Here is a 15114-nt window from a genome sequence, read left to right on the forward strand (position 1 = left end):
GACGCGGGTGGTAGGTGACTTCTGCCTGGAAAGACATGGTGGGTGGCTGGAATTCCTCCTCTTCCTCAAGGCGGGGAACCGCTGGCTTCCTTCCCAAGTGAGGAGTTTTGACCTTCCCTTCTGGAGCCTTGAGGCTGTTCCCAACCTTCTCTCTCACCTTGGGCGGCAGGACACCTGCCCCGCTTCCTGCATCTGAGCCGTGTAGACGCTGCTTGTCTTTGTCCGATGGGCTTTTCCGTGAGTGTTTGTGCTTTGGCCTTTTCACCGGGTGTCCTGAAGCCTCTTGTGATGGAGGCTGGCGGTGGGTGAAGGAGGCCCCAAAGGACATGGTGGGCGGGTCTAATTCTTCCTTCTCCTCAGCCGCCGCTGCCTCCATCTCAGGCCGGGGACCCGCTGGCTGCCTCCCCAGGGGAGGAGTTCTGACCTTCCCTTCCGGAGTCTGGGTGTTGTCCCCAACCTTCTCCCCCGCCTTGCGCGGCAGGCCCCCCGGCCCCTCTCGTGCATCGAAGCCGTGCGGACGCCGCTCACCTTTGTGGGACCGTGATTCCCCCGAGTGTGAGCGCTTTCGCTTCTTGTCGGGGTTGTGCGAAGCCACCCGGGATGGAGGCTTAGGCTTCTGGGAGCTGCGGCCCCCTCTTTCCTTCCCCTTCTGGGCCCCACGAGAGGACAGCTTTCCCGCGGTTCCTTCTCGGCAGAGAGGCCGCGGGCTTTGCTCCCTGGCGGAGGCCGGGCGAGGCCTCTGGGTGCTCCCAGCTGAGGGCTCTTCCGGGGCCTGGGCCCCCAGCGGGGGGTGGTCCTTGTGGGAAGGCGGGTGCTCCCCTCTGCCCTGGGGTGCCCCCAGGGGCCTGTCCGGAGAGGCTGCCAGGCGGCCTTCTGCAGGCCTCCGAGGGGCCTCGGGGGCCAGGGCCGGGGCCCGCGGATGGACTGCAGGCATCCAGGGAGCACCTGCCGCCCGGGGAAGGGACGGGCCTCTGCCGCCAGGAGGCTCTGGGGGGCCGGGCCTTCTCTCCTCCGACCAGTCACCAGAGCGCGGCCCTGGGAGGCGCCTCGGGAGCGGCGAGGGCGCTCTGTGCTTGCTCCGTGGGCGCTCGGAGCCGTGGGACCGGCCGCGGGATGCGCGGGGGTCTGCCTCCATCTTGTCCCCCAGGTGAAGAGACACCTGAGGGGGGGTGGGCGGGGGGGGGCTTTGGAAGGGCTCTCCTCCGAGGCCTGCTCCTCACAGTGCTTCCTCCCCCCGAACCAGCTCCTGGCACCAAGTCCCCAGCGGGCGGGTGGACGGGCGGGCGGGCGGGCGGGCGAAGCTGCGGATGTGCTGGCGCTGGGACGTGCGACCTTCTCGCTGGTCCGCCTCCAGCCGAATGGTCTAGGGCAGGCCCAGCGGCTGCTTTATGAAGGTGTAGCGTCGGGGGCGGGGCCAGGCGTGCGAGGATTAGGGGCGGGGCTTGGCCCCTCCCTGCGGGCGACCCAGGTGCCAAGGGAGCAGGGTCACCTTGTAGGTTACATTCATCCATTTCTGGAGGAGGAAACTGAGGCGGAGGGAGGTGAAATTAATTTGCATACGCGGGTCAGGTAACAGGGAGACCGCAAACTGGAGGTGAAGAAGTTGAGGGCCAGGGTGAGGGTACCCTTCTGAACAGGGTGAAGAATGAACCTGGGACCCTTCAGTGCCCAGGCCAACACTCTATGCACTGAACAAAACCGGCTAGGGCTCCATTGATTTTAAGAGAGAGTGGGAAAGAGAGGAAAAGACAGAGAGAAATACCTATTGGCCTCCTGCAGGAGTCCCGACCAGGGTCGTGGAGGAGCCTGCAACCAAGATATAGTACGGAACCTGGACCCTTTAGTCCTCAGGCTGACACTCTATCCACCGAGTCACACTGGTAGAGCATAAATACGGTTCCTTGAACTAATTCGTTCTCCAATCAGCATCCAATCCAGGATCATGCATTGTATCTTGTTTTTCTATCCCTTAAGTTTCTTTGAATTAGCACAGCTCTCAGCCCCTATGGTCTCTATCTTTGTTTTATTTTTAGTGGCCTACATTTTTAAAATTAAAATGCACTTTCACTGATTTTACTTCATGCAACTAAAAAAAAAAACACACCACAAACCTCTTCCTTATACAGTAGCATTTAATCCATCCCTATTCATATGCATTTTATGAGCTCAAAATTGCCATCATAAATCCATATTAAAATGTTGCACTCTGGTGAAAAAAAATGACAATATACTCCCTAATAAGGCTTTTGAAGGTGGAATTTAAGATGAGCTCTAGTTCTCCTTAACCAGCTGACCAGCATAAATAACTATTTTTAAAAAGTGTTTCTCCTTTGGAATCATGAAGCTAGAAATCACTTAACTCCAAGTTCATACAAGGTTTGGAATGTTGTTTTACTTAAGTTATTTCCTAGTTCTTCTAGAAAGCATTTTTTTAAACTATATTTTTTTATTGATTTCAGGGAGGAAAGGAGAGGGAGAGATAGAAACATCAATGAGAGAGAATCATTGATTGGCTGCCTCTTGCACGCCTCCTACTGGGGATCAAGCCTGCAACCCAGGTATGTGCCCTGACTAGGAATTGAACCCTGACCTCTTGCTTCATAGGTCCACGCTCAACCACTGAGCCACACCAGCCAGGCTCAAATGCATATTTTAACAGCTAATTTACCTCTTTCTTATGGTGCTCTCTTCTTTGACTCCCTTCATAAGAAAAAGGGAAGAAGGGAGGGAGAGGAGGAGGGAGAGAAGAACGAAGGAAGGTAGATAAAGAAGGAAAATTATCTCTTTTTTAAAACCAGATCATGAATCAAGGCCTCTTTTAAAGATTATTTTCTTGTACTGTAAATGCCCCTTCAAAATTTCTGCACTTTAATGTTCTTTTTGACGGGCAGCATGGTTTGAGCTCCTGGAAAGTGAGGTAAGACGTAAACAAAGCATTCTTATTATGCTATTGCCAAATAATCTTCAGGACTATCTTCGAGTGTTCTAAGAGGCACTATTTGAATCCTCAGCTATCACCACTCATATTTAATTATCTGAGTTGTAGCCATAAAAATATTAAATTACTCAAGTCACATTGCCTCCTTTTAGCAAGCAGATGCTATATGGCAATGTGAGCAGGGAGAGCCAAGCTCGCCACTTCATGCAACACCAATATGACAGCCCAACAGTTGAGTCTGTTAGCCAGTCTCAAACGGAGTTAGAGACTTCTCTCAGACTGAGTTTTTGGAGAAGAGGCTCAGAATCAGAGTCCTACAAATACAAGAGTATCCCTATGCAGACTGGAGCAGACTGGATTTGCCACTGGATACAGGCTTAAGTTTTAAAGTTCACAAGCTGCTTTTATATACACAATTAAATTTAACCCTAACTCTGTGAAGGAAGAAAATACTCCTTTCTGGATCCTATAATGTCTAATGGTCTAAGTTTTACATATGAAGGACCTGAAACCTAAAGAAGCTAATGGACTTGAAGTGAAGTTGTTAATACATAGCAGAGCCAGAATTTCAAAGCCAAGTTCTCTCAGTCTATTTCACTGCTTTTCCCCCAATATACAGCCCTGAGGAAGTGAAGGGCATCCCCATGTTGCCCAGCAATGCTTTACCTTGCTGAACCTCCCATCTACAAAATAAAACTCTAAATGCTTTAGTGGGAAGGATACAGGGATCAGGGAAGAGATTCCAGGGAGAGCAGTTCCTAGAGGACTCATGCAATCTGTTTAGCTGGTTGCTATAGAAAACTTTCTCAGAAATACTTTATGTCAAGTTGTCCCTGATCTAACACATTCACATGTCAAGGTGGGTGATGTTGCCAATTAATCATGGTGGAATGACCTCACTAGTTTATCTCTTCATCTTCCTGAGAATTTCATTAATATAATCAAGAAGGAATTTTTTAAAAGATAAACTTCCTTGGGCAATGAAAGAGGCTGGAAGAATTTGGAAAAGCCTGATAGAAAGGGTGTATAATGCCTTGAACAAAATGTTAGCACAAGTAAGATTGTTAGCTCTGCTGGTAAGGACTCAGAAAGTAATAGCACAGCAGAGAAAATAGATACTGCCTTAGAGAATATCCGAATCACTGAGAGCGGACTGTTAGGAGAAATAAGGACCCCACATTCTCTTACTCCTGTCATGCCCTTCATTATCCACAGGCAAACACATGTTTACCCAGATACACTAATATGACCTACTTTGGTCACTTAACATAAAGTTAATGACATGCATGTTTCCACATTCCTAATATAATTTTCTTGTTATCATTTTAAATGGCAACCTAGTATTCCAATCAGTAGACTTGTCATCATTTATTCAGTCATTCCCTACTTTTTTGTGCTAATAGAGATAATTCTGAAATGAACACCTTTGTTCAATATTTTATTGACTTATTTAATACTATTAATTGTGATTAGAAATAAGTTGTATTTCTTTTTATTTTTTTTTAAAGGACAATAGAATGTGAGAGGAGAGGCGATGTCCTCAGGTATTGGAAGGTGTAAGGAAGTAACTTCCCAGAATGCGGGCAGGAGGGACCCCAGCAGGAAGTGAGCTGATCTGTCTCCCAGAAGGAACTCCTGAGAGGCTCAGGACTCAGAGCAGCCAAGTACAGCCGCGAGGGGGGAGTATTAGTTTGCTGCGGCTGCCTACCGAAGTACAGAGCAGCTTAAACCAACAGAGATCTATTCTCTCACAGTTCTAGAGGCTAGAAGTCTGAGATGAAGGCATGGCAGGGTTGGTCCCTTCTGAGGGCTGTGAGGAGGGTCTGTTCCATGCCTCTCTGCTATCTTCTGGTGGTTGCCATCGTCCTTGGCATTCTTTGGCCTATAGATACATCACTGCTTCTGTCTTCACGTGTCCCTGCCTCTTCACAAGGCCTTCAAAAAGCAGCAGCCATTGGACTTCAAGCGCAGTCTAAGCCACTATGACTTCATCTTAACTTGATTACATCTCTGCAGAGCCTATTTCCAAATCAGGTCACATTCTCAGGTACCAGGTGTTAGGACTTAGGCATATCTTCTGGAGACACAATTCGATCCATGAGCCTGGAGACAAGAGGAAAGGTTGGAAGTCAGTGCATGTTGTTTCAGGAATCTCTCCCAACCCAATCAGCCAAGTAAACAGCCTCTGCAACTATTGCCAAGTCAAAAGACCAGAGAGCTCCTCTCTCGCAGAACTCGTTGGGAAAAATCCTATAGGCTGGCTCAACCCCCAAATACCTTCCTACTCTGCTCCCCGAACGCCAACAGCCAGAAGCAGGAAAGTGGGATTTCTCACCAGGAAAACAGACAGCCTCAGAGAAAAGACCGCATGGACTTGCATTTGGGAGATGTTTTATCTCCCTCCGTGATGAAAGAGTCAGCTCCCTGCAGGATGCCCTTAAAATGAAGTTCATCCAGTCACAGCTTCTCCTATTCTCCCTCCCAAATTTACACCCTGCCTTGAATAAGTCTTTCTGTGTCTTGCACTTAAATATATGCAAACAGATAAGGGCCTCGGTATGTTTGAGGATCGCCTACAATATCATATGAAGGAATGGAAGCAAGTCAAAAAACATGAAAGGGAAAGGAATCAGAACACACAGTAAAAACAAACAAAAAAGGCAACTTCAAAAAACCTTATCAAAAAGATCGAAAGTGTTATAAAACAAGACCAAATGCCTGTTGTTTTCTTTCTCTATTTTAAGTTAGCATATCAAGATTTTTCTCCCTCCTCCAGGTCCCCTATAACTAGAAGGCTCTCCTGACTCCGTCTCCACAGGAGGCTGCTGCCACTCAGATCCCTGTCATGCTCAGCAGCCCCTCCACAGTCTCACCCCTCAATCCCAACCTCCACGTTAATACTAGACTTAGCTCCCAAAAGCAAATCTCACTGTAGGTTCTTCAGACCCTCCCTCCATGCTCAGCTCCTCTCACTCCTTCCTTTGTGCCCTCTGCTCTTGTCATAGCTGGTCACCGGCCATTGCCCAAATGGCTGCCCCATTAATGTTCTACGTCCTCGCGCCTTTACTTACAAGTTCTCTCTGCCAGGCCTACCTTTCCCTCTTCTCCCAAAAAACCCCACTCTAACTTTAGGAATCTGCTCAGATGTCAGGCTCCTGTAAAACCCTTCATTGCACCCAGGAGGTAGCTATCCCAGCCTCTGGGACTCTGTATTTTCCCTTGATAGCACATTATACTGCTTTGCATTCATTGTCTCTGTTACTCAGCCACCCTAAGTGCCACAACCTCCGCCCCCATTCAAGCTGGAGCAGCGATGTGTAAGTTGTTACCCAGCTGCTGGGAGACCCAGGCGCTGCCTGGGCAACACAGCCAGTGTGGGAGAGTGACAGAAGCAGGAAGGAGTGGGTTAGGAAGAGCCTGCCTTCCCTCAGCATCTTTCAGCGTGCCCCGAAATAACCTGCCATTTCTGAGTTGCCCTGTGGTGGGCGTTAGCATTTCTGTCTTTATTTCACAGCTGAGAAACTAAGGAGGTTATACTTGCTGTGCAGAATGGCCCCAGTGAATCAGGGGGAGTTTCAGCATGTGAACTAATGCCTCCTACAAGCACAGGGAGGGTCAAACCATGGAACCATAAAATAATAGCAAAGCAAGAATTATTCTCCAAACCCTTGACTTACTAAACCGTGATCTCAGTGCTATAGATGATCTGAACAGATGGAAAATCTAAATAGGGAAGGATAAAGAGAGACAGAGGGAAAGAGACCTAAGATGAGGCAGTAAAGGCTGAATGTTTTTATAAGCTCCCTCTTTCAAATCTGCCCTCCACACCCATAAAACTAAAGTTCATTATAAGTTTTCTTCTTGAGGTGATCAACACTGCCTTGTAGGTTTGACTAAAGTAACTCTACTGTGCTACTTTTTTAAGGTCTCTGGCCTTAAAAAGCGACTTTCTTCTTGGGACAAATGGAATTGATGATAGTTAATGTCAACCTTTCTAAGAATCTGAATGAAGGGGGGTGAAGGATGTGGAAATACTTTAACATTATGCATTAAATCCCTCCATACAGTCATTATTATTATCATAATGAATATGCCCTCTCAGCTTCAGTAGCCTCTGTTGTACATTTGGATAAAAATAGCCAAAGTGCCTGTCTCACTAAGAGGTAATGAGTCTACAACAGCATTTCTTGAGCAGTTACTATGTGCCAGGCACGAGACTGACTTACCAGCCTTATCTGATTTAATTCTCTTAGCAATATCAACTTATATACTATTCTTAACTCCCTTTTCAAATGTGAAAACTGAGGCTACAGAGTTTCTGTAACCTGCAAAGAATATGCAGATATTAAGTGACACAACTTAGATTCTTTCTGCTGTCACATCTGGGCTCCTCACCAGTTCGACCACCTGAGAAGTGTGTGCAGGCATTCGCATTATGTCAGTCTCAGGTTGTTATTGGGTCGCCTTAAACAGAAGCAACATGCTGTTGTTGATACTAACATGTTTAACTGGAAGCAAACTTGCTGAGGAAAGCAAAACCCTGAAAGGTCACTGTGACCTGACTTAAAAGTAGCAAAACTAGGTTTAGAACCAAGATGTTGGACTTTTATTTTCAAGTGTGTTCCAGTATACCCAGCCATCTACCCATAAAATTTGAAACATATTGTCTCAAAGTTTTGAAAGCTATCCAGAAGGGACGGGATTTAAAAAGGAAATCTGCATTAGTGGTGGTGATGCCGATGTCAAACAAGCAGAACGCAGAGGGAGCCAGGGAGTTTGTTTTGAAGGACAGCATGGTGAACCGAGATGCCTCCACGAATGGGAGCAATGGAATGAAAAGTCAGCAAACAAGGCAGTAAAGACAGCCCTGAAAGGGCCTGAGAAACTGAACAGAAACTCTGAAGGAAGATAAATGGATAATTTAAAAGCCATTCAGTTTTTAAGAAAGACAAAGAATAAGCTACATTGCATCAGAAAAGGCCTAGAAATGATGATGGATGGGGCCCTTCAAATGAGTGGTGAACACAACAGAATCACAGTTGCCTGCACAATTCCCAGCTGAGGGCAAATTTGAGCAACTAAATAAGGATATGAGACTGATACGGATTGAGGAGTTTTTCAAAATCTATTTAATGGCCAGGCAGGGGACATTGATCGCTTTTCAGAGGAAATGTTTAGGATCAATGAGGTAGTCGGCCTTTATTTGGGAATTGGTGACGGGTGGCGGATGGGGGGGAGGAGTTTATACACAACATGGCAACAAACATTAAGGTACTAAAACAATTTTTGAATTATGGTGGGGAAGCCCTAAATTATTTTGATTTTTATGAAATGAGCCACTTCTCTTTTTTTATCCTTATACTTGTAAGCTTTCTTTAACTATTAATAATCAGATGACTTGCTACTTAATAATTCCAACACATGATCAGATATTGCTAGTTTCTTTATCAAAAAGTTCATGTTAAACTTTTACATAAAATATTTTATACACACCCAGTAAACAGTGTTCAAAAGGATACTCAATAGAGAAAAGTGTCCCCAGATATTCAATTCCTGTCCAACCACCAGGAACCAATTTATGTATGTGTCTAAAGGTGGTCTCTATAAGAGTATAAATTTTTTTACACTCTTTTAATACATTATGTTTATATACTTTGTTTTATAGAGTGTATCTATATTTATATACACTGAGCTCATATACATGTATCTATGTGTATGCACATATGTGTGTATTGTACATATGTACTGGCATATATGTATGTGTACATATATGTGAGTATAGTGTATATCCTGCTCCATACCTTGTTTTTCACACTTAATCTATTTTTGAGATTATTGTTTTCAGTGTCCATAGCAGCTGTCTCATTCTTTTTGGTAATTGTAGAGTATTAGATTTTATACATGAATAAAGTATTAACCAATAATTAATTTTTTAATTATTTAAGGACACTGATGATGTTTCTAATACTTTGCTATCATGAACAATGTGCAATAAATATCATTGTAAATGCATCATCTTCACACTTTATTTGTAGGATTAATGCCCAGAAGTGTAATTACTGGGCATTTGGCATATGGACATTTGAAATTTTGATATATTACCAACTTTCCTATGTGAAGTTTGAACAAATTTATATTCCCACCAGCAATATCTGAGCTGCCTATTTCTCTACATCCTTACTAATACAGTATGTCATTCAACTTCTTGACCTTTGTCCATAGGATAGGTGCAAAATCTTTCTCATAGTTTTCATTTGTATTTTCCATATCATAAATGAGTCTGATCACATTTTTAGTCTAGATTTATTTACTGAGGAGCCATATGTATTTTTTCTGTAAACTCTTCTCATTTTTGCTCATTTTCTGTTGGACTGGTGGTCTTTTCATACTGATTTGTAGGAGATCACTATATGTTAAGAAATAGACCTTAATCTGTAGCAAAGTGGCAAATGTTTTCCCCAAGTTGTCACTTATCTTTTTACTTTGTTTATGGTGTACAGAAATACATTGATTTTATGTTATCAAATTTTATGGCTCCTGGATTTTATGTCATACATAGAATGACTTCCCCATTCCAAAATTATATTTTAAAAATCCTCAGAACTTCTTTTAGTATTTTATGGCTTTATTTTTATATTTGTAATCTGTAGTTCATCTGGCTTTGCTGTATTTTGTTGGGTGTAAAGTGTGAAGTCAGAATCCAACTTTAGTTTTTTAGATTGTTACCCAGTTATCCTATTAACTTTAGACTAATCTTTTTCCTTATGATTTAAAAGGTCACCTTTATCATATACTAATTTCCCTTAAATTTAATTCTATTTTTACTCTTTCTGTTCTATCTATTGATCTGCCTGCCTCATCATACTATTTTAATTAACATCGCTTTATAATATATTTTAATGATAAGCCTAGTTTTACCTTCCCATTACTCTTTCAGTATTGTCTGAGTATTGTTTATTTTTCCACATAAGTTTTAGAATTTAGTTCAAAAACTAATTTAATGTGTGTTTTTATTGGGATAATTATTTAATTTAAGTGGTCAGTGTTTGAAAGTTAAATTAATATAAAACTCCCCAACATTAAATAGATAGAAAATCTTGCTGATTAGGAAGTTTTTGTTCATAAAATTATAATGTTCCCTTCCTTAAACGGTATTTCAAAAATGTAATTAGAAAGTATACAGGGTGTTAGTCCTGCTGTCCCCACACATGTGGACATTTTCCATATCCTGTGGGGTGTTAGCAATGTAGAAAAGAGCCACAATAACAAACCCTCTACCCGGTCTTAAAGGAGACAGATGGATCCCTTTCTGAGGACAAAGAGAAGGCCAGTTAATGATTCAAAATCCTCCCCATACACCCAGTGGCATGTGTAAGATACTCCTTTCTTGTCTTTTATTCTTTCTCTCCAAAATCTCACTTCTTAAATTATATTGTAAAGTTAAGAAAAAGAAGGTTCTCTAACCACATGAAGGGAAACCACCAAAATAATAGAGGATTTTTGTTCCCAAGGATATTTACCTAAGGACAGAGCATTTTTCACGGTGCTTGAGTCTGGCCCTCGGTAGGTTTGGAGCAGTGGGTGCTGGGCTTTATGGCTTCCCCTGTCTCGGATCTGAGCACTGTTTTGTGCTAGGCATGAGGACCATTTTTAAACTCTCACAAGAAATGCTCAGTAATTATTGGATTTGCCTGGCAGTAACTAAGCAATTCATTAGTGCAAATAATTAGTCTTTTGGCTCCTTGGGGACTTTCAAATACAGTCAGCCTCCCATATTCACAGGGTCCACATTTGCATATTTAACCCACAAGGGATTGAAAATATTCAGGAAAGCCAGTGGTTGAGCATTGACGTATGAACCAGGAGGTCATGGTTTGATTCCCAGTCAGGGCATGTGCTCAGGTTGTGGCTCGATCCCCAGTAGGGGGCATGCAGGAGGCAGCCAATCAATGATTTTCTCTCATAATTGATGTTTCTATCCCTCTCTCCCTCTCCCTTCCTCTCTGAAATCAATAAAAATATATTTTTTATAAAAAGAAAATATTCAGGAAAAAAAAGTTACGTTGTTGCTGACGTGTACTATGTAGGTAGGCCTATGATGTTTTCATCTGTACTGAACATGAAGAGACTTTCTTGTCATTATTTCCTAAACAATGCCGTACAGCAACCATTTACATAGCATTTGCATTGTATCAGGTATTATAAAGTAATCTAGAGATGATTTAAAGTATACAGGAGGATATATGTGGGTTATATGCCAATGCTTTGTCATCTATATATATAAAAGCCTAAGCAACCATTATGACTGGATGACTGGCTGGTAGCTATGACATGCACTGACCACCAGGGGCAGGTGCTCAATGCAGGAGCTGCCCCCTGGTGGTCAGTGCGCTCCCACAGCCAACCTCCCATGGTTGGCCAACCTCCTGCAGTCCCTCCCCCTGGACTGGGCCAGATGGCCCCGATGGGCCCTGATCACCAGCCAGGTGGAGGGACCCCACCCATGCACGAATTGGTGCACCAGGCCTCTAGTTTTAGACTAGGCACTTGAGCATCTGCAGCTTTTGGTACCCATGGGGTTCCTGGAACCAATCCCCTGCAGATACTAAGGAATGATAGTTTAAGCTAAAAAATAGAAGAGCAAATGCTAATAGAGTCTTCTAGTATCTATTCTTAGAGGTCCCATAGAGGCACCCTACCCATTTTGTTTGGAGAACCCTAGGACTCAAGGCACATAAGCAGCATAAAAAAAATCTATAGTAAACAACTCTGTGCAACTCAACACACTAAATTTTAAATATGGCCCTTTTTACACATTGAACTTTGCAAAAATAATAGATTTTTATCTAATTCTTTAAAATCTCAGGTGCACAGTTTTACCAGGTAGCATGCTGGTGTGTGGCGAGGTGGATTGTTACCATGTGGCTGTGTTTTACTTACATGTTCCAACCACCTCTTATATGAAACCCCATTCATCAAAGGCTGTGGCTTCTGGGTCAGCAGCCATTCCTTCCCAGTCAGCTGTTGCTTACCCAGTGAGCATGATTGATTAGCTACCAATCTGCTCCGAAAACCTAACCAACAGGATCACCTATGACAGGATCCTAGAGGGGCTCATTATAACAGAGGAGACAGTTCTCTTTGCTTCCATTTGCACTGGCTGTCTTTGGGCTTGCTTGTTATTTATTACTTAAAACCCTGGTTTTATTTTCTTAAGGCAGGAGAGAGTAGATGTGTCACAGATAAAAGATTCACTGTCCACACCTAATGTTTGGGAGGTGGTGTTTCTTCATTAACCGGGAAGAGCACATCCTTCCTGTTAATTTGTCTTGAAACAGTGTCACAGACACTAGGACAAAAGAGTTGCCTACTGTCCCCACACCACAGTTAGGTGTGAGACACCTGTCATTACCAACATCCCAGGTGAGATCGTTCATGTGAAGACACCATGAGCTTTGTACTCAGATGGGCCCGGACTGACATTCCAGCTCTGCTGTACACTTGACCATGTAAACTTTGGCTCTTTTAACTTATTTTTTCCCATCCTAGTCTCCTCGTCTGTCAAAACAGGGCAGGGAAGACTTATGTCACAGCATGTTTGTGAGGTTAATCGGCTCACATCTGGAGAGGTCCTAGCATGGCACCGGGAACACGGGACACATTCAATACTCCAGTTAGTTCACTTTGGCAAAATGTGTCCCACTGTCGATCACAATGAGCAAACTGTGGGCCACAACAGATTTGGCCCACAGACTTATTTATTTAGTCGAATGCTGTTTTTAAAACTGTAAAATGTCCAGTTTGCCATAGGCCCCACCACTCCCAATTATGTCATGCGGCGTATTTCATTCATTAACTTTACTGGCCTGACCCTGTAGACATTTGAGTTTAAGACTCTTGCCCTATGTTGTGGAAATAACAATGCTATTAACTCAAGGAGACTAAAATCTCCGTCTCGTACATTCAGAATGTTAATGTCATCTGTACATATAATTCCCCACAAAGGAATCCCTTAAGCTTATAAATAAAATAAGCTAAACAAGCAACCTGAGAGGTCACGAAGGAAATGGAAAGGTAAAGACAAGAGGAAGAGAAAATCGCTATAACGCTCTGTTGCATTTTCACTTTTACAGGCACTACCAATCTGCTCCAGACCCTGGAAGGAAAATGACCTCTTCCTAAGTTATTACTAGCACTGTAATTAGTCTTCAGGATATTAGACATCGATGCTGCAAACGTCGATGCTATCATTTGGCTGGACTATGCCCTTAGGATTCTGATTACGGACCGGAATCATTCTTTCGGTAGATTCTAATGAGCTTGCTTGCCTCAGACTAAGCATTAGCTCCATAGCTTTATCATTTTTACTGTTACTTGGGTAACTGCCTCATATTATTTAGGTTTTAAGATCTCAAATATCACTAACAAAACGAAGTCCTGACAACATTTTTTGACATTTGCAAAAATCTGATATAGCCAACCTGTTACTGCTGAATAGTAACAAATCCACAGAGTAAATATCATATATACAAAAATGGGCTTCCCATCTGGAAAAATACTCTCACCCAATACAATAATCATGGAATAATATTGAACTCCCACTAAGGAGAAAATAACATCTAGTTGCTTTTGTCCTTTCTGTCCGAGTTCTCTTGGTCCATAGAGAAAATCCAGGCTAAATGGATGGTGTCACCAGTTCCTCTGAGTCCTCCTTTCTTGGAAGCCAGGATTCATAGGCCTGCTGACTTTGCCACCAGAAGGAATTGGCATCCTCTCAGAGTATTTTCTGAGTCCCCATACCATGGCGGGCTAAGAATGAGCAACCTTTTGAACAGCTTTTAAAGAGTCTGGCAGACTCTGTGGGCTCAAGGAGAAGAGAGAGAACTGCTAGCTGGTGCCTGGCTCTCATTAACTTGGGGAAGGAGGGCGGCTCAGCTGTTCATGCTGGAGGCATTGAGACTCCCTCACATCAGCCACCAGCTCAAAGTCTGGGGGGTGGGGGGTCAATCCCAAGTAATTCCTGATGGTGACAGAACAATAAATGACAATAGTGAAAGACCCACTATTTGGAGCCCAGAAACTCACTCAACCTAGTTTAAACAGAAATGGAATTTCTTTAGCTCAAGTAACTGGGAAGCTTTGAGGTACAGTGGGCTGGTGCCTTCTGCTGCATCAGGGGAGTCAAAGGCCAGCATAAGACACGTGTCCCCTCTCCCTGCCTCCAAGGAAATCAGGCTTTCCTCACATGTCTTGGCAGCTTTAAGGTCACATGTTCATTACAGTAATTATTCACACCAAAAAAGAAAGAAAGAAAGAAAGAAAGAAAGAAAGAAAGAAAGAAAGAAAGAAAGAAAATTTCCTCTTCAGTAGTAACATGTAAACCTAGAGAGAGCTCTGATTGCCTCAGCTTGATGCCTGTCCCCATCCCTCCACCAATCCCTGGGGCACGCCTATTGTCGACCCTGAATTATGTGCCTACTCAGAGCACATGGAATGATTCTGGTGTAGTTTCTGCTGTCTACTACAGCCCACTGCCCAAAACACATTAATGTATAACTCCCCAAGGCAGGGAATTTGTTCAAGAATCAAAATGCCTAGAATCATCTGATACCTGCACAGGTAGACAGAAAATGGAGACCTACAATGTAGCATTGATTCTCTCAATCGGGAATTGCATGCAGCTGCTAGTGGCAGAGATCTGAAATCACAAGAGCTTACCAGTGGTTCTCAACCTTGGCTGCACATTAGAATCACCTGGGAATCTTTTTAAAATCCTGATTTCTGGGCCTCATCCTCCGGAAATTCTGTTTCTTTGTTACTAATGTTGTGGCCCCACCTTTGTTACCAATGTTGTGGCCCCACCCCATAACAAAGAAACAGAATTTCCAGAGGATGGGGCCCAGAAATCAGGATTTTAAAAAAAGATTCCCAGGTGATTCTAATGTGCAGCCAAGGTTGAGAACCACTGGCTTAAACAAAAGAGAAATTTGTTTTTCTCTCTGTGATAAGTAATAATCGAGAGAAGTCAAGTTGAGGCAGCTATGATATGGCAGTTCCATAGCCGTCAGAAACCCAGACCCTGCTTATACTCAAGGGTGCCTCGTAATTACAAGGTGGCCACTGTAGCTCCAGCCATCATGTTAATATTCCAACAGTGAGAAAGAAAGAGAGGCCAG

At 43.6% G+C, this 15114-nt stretch overlaps 1 protein-coding gene and 1 long non-coding RNA gene across 2 annotated transcripts in view; one reads left to right on the forward strand and one right to left on the reverse strand.

The window, feature by feature from the left end:
- Positions 1 to 15114, forward strand: part of PDE11A (phosphodiesterase 11A) — a 308732-nt gene that overhangs the window by 285487 nt on the left and 8131 nt on the right. The gene's annotated exons all lie outside the window — the stretch shown is intronic.
- LOC132238485 (uncharacterized) overlaps positions 3548 to 15114 on the reverse strand; it is an 89086-nt gene continuing 77519 nt past the window's right edge. Inside the window, exon 3 of the long non-coding RNA XR_009453798.1 lies at positions 3548 to 5041. This is a non-coding gene — a long non-coding RNA (uncharacterized LOC132238485). The remainder of the gene's footprint in view (positions 5042 to 15114) is intronic.

Source organism: Myotis daubentonii, chromosome 7 (assembly GCF_963259705.1).
Source record: "Myotis daubentonii chromosome 7, mMyoDau2.1, whole genome shotgun sequence".
Lineage (NCBI taxonomy): Eukaryota > Metazoa > Chordata > Mammalia > Chiroptera > Vespertilionidae > Myotis > Myotis daubentonii.